Source organism: Colobus angolensis, unplaced genomic scaffold, assembly GCF_000951035.1.
Source record: "Colobus angolensis palliatus isolate OR3802 unplaced genomic scaffold, Cang.pa_1.0 Scaffold561, whole genome shotgun sequence".
NCBI classification, from domain to species: Eukaryota; Metazoa; Chordata; class Mammalia; order Primates; family Cercopithecidae; genus Colobus; species Colobus angolensis.
Window position 1 is genome coordinate 238,061 of NW_012119166.1, and position 9,682 is coordinate 247,742.

Sequence of the window (9,682 nt, forward strand, 5' to 3'; positions counted from 1 at the left end):
GCCACTGCACTCCAGCCTGGGCGGCAGAGCGAGACTCCGTCTCAAAAAAAAAAAGAAAAAAAAAATCAAACAGAAAGCATCCATAACAAATATAAAAACCCTAGGCAAGTGAGTAGTTTTCACTTTAGCCACAGATAAGGTAATTTCTGATATAAGAGCATGTTGCACCATAAATAGAATAGCAATAGGGAAACTTTACTAAATATGGTGATTTAATTAATGCAAGAAGCCACTCCTCCCACTCTAAACAAATCAAAATGTTGGATAAGACAAACAATAAACTTATATATGATACCCTGCTTTAACACATACCTGCAATCAAAAGCAAGAAAGAGAATTCCCCAAATGCCAAAAATCACAGTGGTAAAGGGGCAAAACAAACAGAAAACTTCATATCCAAAGAACTAAAGGGAATAATGTGAAAGACTATAAAATAAGTATGCTAAATAAACTGCTGTAAAAAAATGAAAAGTAAAATAGTAATATTATCTCCAAATAACATATCCTTGGAGAATTAATCTGAAGTTTCAAATTAGATATATACCAGATAATACAAGAACATTTAATTATCCCAGATTGCAAGAAAGTTATTAAAGACAAGCAGGGTGTTGTTAAGACTCGGGCTAACATGAAGAGGTTCTTACTATTATAGGACAATTTGAGTATCAACAAAAATAATAACTGTTAATAGACTGAAATATATCAAGCATATGAATATATTAACATTAAAAACAAAAACTACTTGGCCACCATACGAAGATACTAAAGAAGCAACTCATTACTTTGAAAACTTAAATAGAGGGAAAGAACAAAGCATTTCTTCTGCTTTTCCTATTTAAACTGTGCTACTCACGGGGTAACCAAAGGGCAGATGAAGAGGTTTCTCATGTTAAAGCTAATAAACGAAGAAGGAATGACAGAATCAGAATATCAACACTTTTCAAAACCTGCAATGAACTAAAGGTTCTAAGCACTAAACATCAGCAGGTACTAACATCACTAAAAGAGAGAGAAGCAGGCCAGGCACGGTGGCTCACGCCCGTAATCCTAGCACTTTGGGTGGCCGAGGTGGGTGGATCACCTGAGGTCAGGAGTTGGAGACCAGCCTGACCAACATGGCGAAACCCCGTCTCTACTAAAAATACAAAATTAGCTGGGTGTGGTGGCACATGTCTGTAATCCCAGCTACTTGGGAGGCTGAGACAGGAGAATTGCTAGAACCTAGGAGCCAGAGGTTGCAGTGAGCTGAGATTGTGCCATTGTATTCCAGCCTGAGCAACAAAAACGAACTCCATCTCAAAAAAAAAAAAAGAGAGAGAGAAGCAGACTTTAAGCACCTCCAGATAGAGGTACACATCACTACCTATTAAGTAGTCTTGTAAAAAAAAAAAAAAAATTCCAATCTCTCCAGCCCTTAGATCTAACTTACAACTAATAGGAAAAAGAGAAGTTATTCAAGGAATATGTTAACTGACACCATGGGGATACAAGCAGCACACACAAATGAACAGGTGATGCCATTTCTTCAACATCTAACTTGCAAGGAAAAAAAGAGAAAATAGTAGATAATAAGAGGGTTAAAAAAAAAAATCATCTAGCCAGGCTCAGTAGCTCATGCCTGTAATCCAGAAGCACTTTAGGCATTTGGGAGGCCGAGGCAAGAGGACTGTTTGAGGTCAGGAGTTTGAGACCAGCCTGGGCCACAGAGCAAGACCCTGTCTCAGCCTGGGTGACAAAGTGACACCCTGTTCTTACACAAATGACGGGGCGTGGTGGCACATGCCTGTAATCCCAGCATCTTGGGAGGCCGAAGGGGGTGGATTACCTGAGGTCAGGAGTTCAAGACCAGCCTAGCCAACATGATGAAACCCTGTCTCTACTAAAAATACACAAATTAGCCAGGCATGGTGGTGTGCACCTGTAGTCCCAGCTACTCAGGAGGCCAAGACATGAGAACTGCTTGAACCCAGGAGGAGGAGGCTGCAGTGAGCTGAAATTGTGCCACCGCACTCCATCCTGGGTGACAGAGCGAGGCTCTGCCTAAATAAATAAATACATAAATAAAATAAATAAATAAGATAGCACCCATACGCAATTTGTGGACCTTATTTAAAATCTGTTTTTAAAACTCTAAGGTAATGTATGAGAAAAGTGAAAATGTGAATACAAGTTGGATATTTAATAACAAGGAATTATTAATTTTTTATGTTATAATGGCATTGTGCTTACATTTTTTAATGTTCATCTTTTGGAAACATAATGAAATGTTTATAACTGAAATTATATGGAATTTGCTTCAAAATGATGCAAGGGAAGAGATAGACAGGATTGTGGATGGGGCAGGGTTGGTCATTTTCTACTTTTGCATATGCTTAGAATTTCTCAAAAACATAAAGGTTAAGAGAAATAGTGATAGATAAAGCTTTATATAGCATGCCTATTAAAGTCTAACAGTGAATTTAGGTTTGTTCCCCCAGCAACCCAGTCATCTCTGCAAACTTCTTCACGGCCAAACTTCTCAAAAGAGGTGCCTGTACTTTCTGCCTTCAGTTTCTCATCTCCCATTCACTCATCAAATCTATTCCAGTATAATTCCTATCCCAATGAAACTGATTGTCAAAAACAACAAAAGGACACATGCACATGTATGTTTATTGCGGCACTATTCACAATAGCAAAGATTTGGAACCAACCCAAATATCCATCAATGATAGACTGGATTAAGAAAATGTGGCACATATACACCATGGAATACTATGCAGCCATAAAAAAGGATAGTTCATGTCCTTTGCAGGGACATGGATAAGGTGGAGACCATCATTCTCAGCAAACTATCGCAAGGACAAAAAATCAAACACCGCATGTTCTCACTCATAGGTGGGAATTGAACAGTGAGAACACTTGGACACAGGAAGGGGAACATCACACACCGGGGCCTGTCGTGGGGTTGGGGGGAGGGGGAGGGATAGCATTAGGAGATATACCTAATGTAAATGACGAGTTAATGGGTGCAGCACACCAACATGGCACATGTATACATATGTAACAAACCTGCACATTGTGCACATGTACCCTAAAACTTAAAGTATAATAATAATAAAAAAAACCTGTTATCAAATCTTAATAGACACCTCACTTACCATCTTACACCATCTCTCAAAACTTCAACAAAGATGACTACTACTTTCCTTGAAATTATTTCGCTTGATTCTCAGGCTCCCCTAGTTTCCTCATCTCACCAGCCACTCCTCCTAATTGCCTTTGCTGTGTGCCCTTCCCCCAGGTGCTTTCCCAATCTAATGTCAAAGCCCCAGGATTCTGCCCAGAGGCCTCTTCTCTTACTTAGACTTTGCCTAGATCATCTCATAAACCCACAGCATTAAACACTATTGTTATAATGGCTACAAAGTTTTCACCTTCTGCTTGATTTCTTCCCTAAACTCTAGATTGCCTACCTGACGAATTCACTTGAACGTCTCAAAGGCATTTCAAATTGAATCAAAAAATAACTCTTGATTTGCCCTCTCCCAAATCTGTTACTCCTCCTACTTTCATCATGTTAGTAAAAAGCATCACCTGGTTGTACAAGTCAAATAACTTGTAGTCATTTGTGACTCATCTTGCTTCCTGTACCATTGCAAAGGCCCACAGGTACTCCTTGCAAAATATACCCATAATCTCTTCATTTCTCTCCACCTCCATGGGCAACATCCCAGCCAAACCTATTATCTACATATCAGTCAACATTATCTTAAAAAAAAAAAAAAAATCAAACTGCATAGCTTCCCTTCTAAAGCCTTTCATTAGCTTTTTTCCATATTTAAAGTAAAAATTCCTTACCAAAGACAAGTCCCCAACAGATCTGGCATTTGCCTCTTTCTCCAGTCTCATGATGCTCATGCTCACCATTTTGCTTACTACACTCCAGACGTGCCTTTCTTTTAATAAAACGAGCTCCTTCCTCCACTGAGTCTATGTATATGCTAATCCTTCTGCCTAGAGCTCTCTTCCCAAGGCTCTTCATGAGATAAGCTTTTTTTTTTTTTTTTCTTTCAGATATCCATATACAGGTCATTTGCTCTGATTCTCCCAGCCCAAGTCACTTCCGGTAATCTACTACAGCTATAATCTGTTATTTATTTACTTATATGCTCAATACGTCTCCTAAAGCTCAAAATACAGGCTTTATGAAAGTTAGGAATCCTTTGCCTACCTTATTTGCAGAACCTAGAACATTATTTACACAGACTGTTGAATAAATAAAATCGGATAGGACACACATTTACCTCACCGCCTTCTCAAAATCCCATTGAATGAGAAGAAACATGGGAAAAGGGGAAGGAGAAAAAGGAAAATATATCTGTGGTGCTGGAAACAAGAAAAAGGTACTATTAATGACCCAAAATTACAGAATTTCAGCAAACTGGCAACCTGATGGTTCTGATAAGAAACAACAATAAAATAAACTACAATTCAAAAATAGGAGTAAGTGATAGCTGCTACAGAAGGGAGAGCTGTTCCTCCCAAAGGAGGATTCTCAAGGATAATCCCAGGGCAGGACAAAAAGTACAGTAAGGGAGAGCAGGCCACCAGGTGACCATCAAAATAACTAGAGACTACTGCAGTACAGTTGGGTCTATGTATACAGAGCAACTGACATAAGGAAGCTCTTACGAACAGAGCAATGTGCAAGAGAACTTCAAACCTCCATAACATAGGAAAAAGTCAGCTCCTCACAGGAATGAAATATTGTAGGAGATTTCACATTCCACCCCAGAATGAAGCCTGCCTTATTTTGGCAATAAGGGAATTCACCAGTGTATTGCCTGCTCACCTCCTGCCACTAAACTCCCAGTTATACACTGAAGAGCTCTGTTGTCAAGACAGACGTTTAAAACAGTGTAGGATATTCATTAAACTTATTTACACTGATAAACCAAGTCCTTCATTTGTATCAAACCAACAGCCAATTAAACATTACTAGCTGTAAGAAGAGAATAAAAGTCGAGAGAAGAGCCAAAATAAAACAGGAAGAACAAAGATAGTTCAACAACAACAACAAAAAGCATTCTAATGCATACCTTGAGAGATCTGAAAGGAGATTATCATTAAGAATAAAATTATTTTTGCAGAAACAGAAAAACCCATCCTAAAATTCACATGGAATCCCAAGGATTTCCAAATAGCCAAAACAATCTTGAAAAAATTCAAAGTTAAAGGTCCCACACTTCTTGATTTCAAAACTTACTACAAAGCTATAATAATCAAAACAGTATGGTACTGACATAAAGGAATAAAAATAAAGCTCAGACATAAACACATACATACAGTCAAAGGATTTTCAATAGGAGTCTGAGGCAATTCAAGGTAAAGTACAGTACCTTCCACAAGTTGTAACAGGAAAACTGGGTATCTACACAATGTAGCATAATTCACATTAGCCAAAAAATGAAGTTAGACCCTTATCTTACTCCATACACAAAAATGGATCAAATATCTAACTATAACCACTAAAACCATAAAATTGCTTTAAAAATCTTGGAAAAGCTTCATGACATTGGATTTTGGCAATAATTTCTTGGATATGATACCAAAAGCGAAAGCAAAAGCAATGAAAGGGGAAAAAAAAAAAAACAGACAAAATGGATTTCATCAAAATTAAACTTCTGTGTATCAAAGGACACTATCAACAGAATGAAAAGGCAATACATGGAATGGGAGAAAATATGTGCAAATTATTACAAGATAAGAGATTACTATTCAGAATAATATAAAGAACTTACAAGTCAACAACAACAAAAAAATCCCCAATTCAAGAATGGGCAAAGGACTTGAATAGGTATTTCTCCAAAGATGATATATAAATGGCCACTAAGCACATGCAAAGATGTTCAATATCACGTGAATAAGAAAATGCAAATCAAAACCACAGCAAGATACCACTTCATACTCATCAGATTATTATAAAAAGCAAAGCAAAACAAAACCAGAAAATAACTGTTGGTGAGGATGTAGAGAAACTGGAACATTTGTACACTGCTGGTAGAAATGTAAAATGGAGCTGCTATGGAAAACAGTAAAGTCAGTCCTCAAAAAATTAAAATAGAATCAACATATGATCCAACAATTCCTCTGGGCATATACTCAAAAGAAATGAAAGCAGAGATCAGGACAGGTATTTGTATACCATGCAGCATTATTCACAATAGCAAAAAGGTTAAACCAATCCACGTGTCCACTGATTAATACATGAATAAACAAAATATGGCATATACATAAAATGCAATATTATTTAACCTTAAAAAGGAAATTCTCATGCATGTTACAACATGGATGAAACCTTGAGGACACTGTGTTAAGTAAAATAAGCCAGATCCAAAAGGACAAATACTGTATGATTCCATTTACATGAGGTGCCTAGAGCAGTGAAAGTCACAGACAGAGAAAGTAGAATGGTGGTTGCCTGGGGCATGGGGGAGAAGGAAATGGCAGTCATTGTTTAATGGGTACAGAGTTTCAGTTTGGAAAAACAAGTTCTGGAACTGGATGGTAGTGATGGTTAAGAATACAATATGAATGTACTTAATGCCACTAAACTGTATATTTATAAATGGTTAAAATAGTATATTTTGTTATATTTTACCACAATAAAACTATTTTCAAAATTCTGTGAAAAAGAAGAAATTAGAAAACAAGATACCCTGCTAAAGTTTAGGTGCTAATAAGCTAAATGGTGGACATGCTCGATGACAAAATTATAGATGTAGAAAAGAAGATCAACAAAATGTCCTGGAATAAAGCAAAAAGACCAAAACAGAATGTGACAGAAAGTAAAGAAAAATGAAGGAAAGATCTAAGAAACCTAATAGATATCCCTATGACAGAACTGCTAATTATCTACCCATTATTCCTTCTCCCCGTCTTCATTAAGAACAGAATCTTGTTCTGTTAAAGAGGGCAATATGCCTAAAATCGGTATACATTCTCAAGACTCTCCCTGCAGGTGAGGTGGCATCTAGCTCTAGCCAATGACAGGTAAGTGAAACTGGGTAAGGTTTCCAGAAAGATTTTTTCTAGGGAAGAAGCATAGCTGGCATGCCCCTTTGTTTCTCTGCTCTTCCCTCTTCTTCCTTCTTGAAATGTGTATAGGATGCTTAGAGGAGCAATAAGAACTACCTCAGAACAATGAGGGTAAGCCACATCTTCTTAAGGTGGAAGAAAGTGAAGAGACTAAGTCTTTGATGAAATCATTGAGCCACTACCCTTGTACTGCCTATCTTTATCCTGCTTCCAATACAGTGTCAATTTCCAATACAGTGTACAACACAATCCTAACATGATCCTATAGGCATGCCAGAATGAAAAGGAAAGGAAATGGGGAGAAAAGCAATAATGAATAAAAACCGACTTGAGTTGAAGAGCTGAGCTTTCAGATGGAAAGGACCCACTGAATGCCAAGGAAGAATGAGAACAAAATTAAAGTGTGAATGCAAAACAAAGGCACTCTCCACAATATAAGATAAGAAATGTACCATTATGTCTTTTCTGGAAAAGTTTTTCCAGGAATAAAATAATTTCTGGGAAATTTGTTCCAAAAGTAAAAACACATGGGTTAAAAGGAACAAACACACAGTATATAAGAAAGAGTAGTACCAGGCGCGGTGGCTCACCCCTGTAATTCCAGCACTTTAGGAGGCCGAGGTGGGCAGATCCACCTGAGGTCAGAAGTTCAAGACCAGCCTGGCCAACATGGAGAAACCCCGTCTCTACTACAAATAAAAAAATTAGCCGGGCATGGCGGCACATGCCTGTAATCCCAACTACTAGGGAGGCTGAGGCAGGAGGATCATTTGAACCCAGGAGGTGAAGGTTACAGTGAGCCAAGATCAGGCCACTGCACTTCAGCCTGGGTGACAGAGCAAGACTCTGTCTCAAAAAGAAAGAATAAAGAAGAAAGAAAAGAAAAGAAAAGAAAAGAAAAAAAAAGAAAAGAAAGGGATTATCCTGGGAGTACAATGAAAAGAAATCCTAGTACAACAGCTGTACAGCAGACCTAAAAACAATCAGTCTTAATTAGAAGTCAAAGAACTCTATGAAAAGTGTTTTGAAGATGAATATAGATATCATAGACTGTATGATTAAGAACCTAAAAGTACAGGCTCAGAGGCAAAGGTATGCATTTTTTTCATCAAAAGGCAAAAAAAATCCCTACAAAAATCAACTACATAAAAGCCATGTTCCATATAGGAACGTACAGCACTTTTATGCAATTAGCAAGTAAGGAACGAGGCTTGCATTTTTTTTTTTTTTAATTTTTGTATTTTTAGTAGAGATGGGTTTTCACCACATTGGCCAGGTTGGTCTTGAACTCCTGACCTCAAGTGATCCATCTGCCTCAGCCTCTCAAAGTGTTGGGATTACAGGCGTGAGTCACCGCGCCGGGCCAGCAAGTAAAGAACAATACTTTCTGAATAACAAAACCAAACCTCCACAGTCAATTCAGAGTTGAGGACCACTTATACCACTGAATTAATACTCAATCACTTTGGTTTTATAAAAGGTACAGGTGATAATCATTTCTCCATTTTTTTCCCTTAACTAAAAGTGAACTTGTCATTTATAAACTTCTTTGCTTATCAGCCTTAGCCTATTAACTTATATTAAAGAATAATTTGAAAACTAAGTTTAGGTTTTTTCCTTTTTTTCTTTCTCCCAGTAAAAAATGAGAAGGTTATTTACTTGACTATGCTTACCCTAAACGTTTTACTCATTGAAAATTACACAGTTAAAATTCTAATAAGCAATTATAATTTCCTACTGTTTATTTTTCTTTCCTTTACAGGGAACTCTAAAATTTTAATTTTATTAAATTTTAAATTCTAAATTTTATGAACTAGTGTCTCATTTAGAAATTTATTTTCTTCTATAGTTTTTAAAATTAAAATTTTCTTCTTTTTTAATTTGAGATAGAGTCTCACTCTGTCACTCAGGCTGGAGTGCAGCGGCGAGATCACCGCTCACTACAACCTCTGCTTCCCAGGCTCAAGCAATCCTCCCACCTCAGCCTCCCAAGTAGCTGAGACAACAGGCACACACCATTGAGGCAAAAAAATAGGGTCCGGAGGCAGGGAACCTAAGGCGATCTCACACTTCGGCTATAACAGGAAACATCCTCTTCATACAGCATAGGCCAAGTAAATGACTTTGTAACTTTACTTCATCCTCTCTATAGGGGGTAGGCCAAGTAAATGACTTTGTAACCTTACTTCTGCTCTCCTTTTACATAGGGTGTGCCCCAAATAGAGGGTATTTAAACTCACAAAAACTCTGTAACAGGGCCTTTGAGAGCCTATGCTCCAAGCCCACTCCCACGCTGTACTTTCATTTTCAATTAAATCCGTTCAATCCTTCCTTGCTTTGTGTGTTTTGTCCAGTTCTTTGTTCAAGACACCAAGAACCTGGACACCCTCCAGAGTTAACATCACCACGCCTGGCTAATTTTTTGTATTTTTCTTTTTTAGAGACAGGGTTTTGCCATGTTGCTCAGCCTGGTCTCGAACCCTTGAGCTCAAAGGAATCTGCTCGCCTTGGCCTCCCAAAGCACTGGGATTACAGGTGTGAGACCTTGTGCCCAGCCTGAGCATTTCTTTCTTTCTTTCTTTCTTTTTTTTTTTTTTTTTTT

The 9,682-nt window shown here is 37.8% G+C and overlaps 1 protein-coding gene across 1 annotated transcript in view; it reads right to left on the minus strand.

The window, feature by feature from the left end:
- The window catches only part of LOC105525880 (chromosome unknown open reading frame, human C16orf87), a gene marked incomplete at its 5' end in the record, with an annotated part of 31,073 nt that overhangs the window by 9,010 nt on the left and 12,381 nt on the right, over positions 1-9,682 (minus strand). The gene's annotated exons all lie outside the window — the stretch shown is intronic.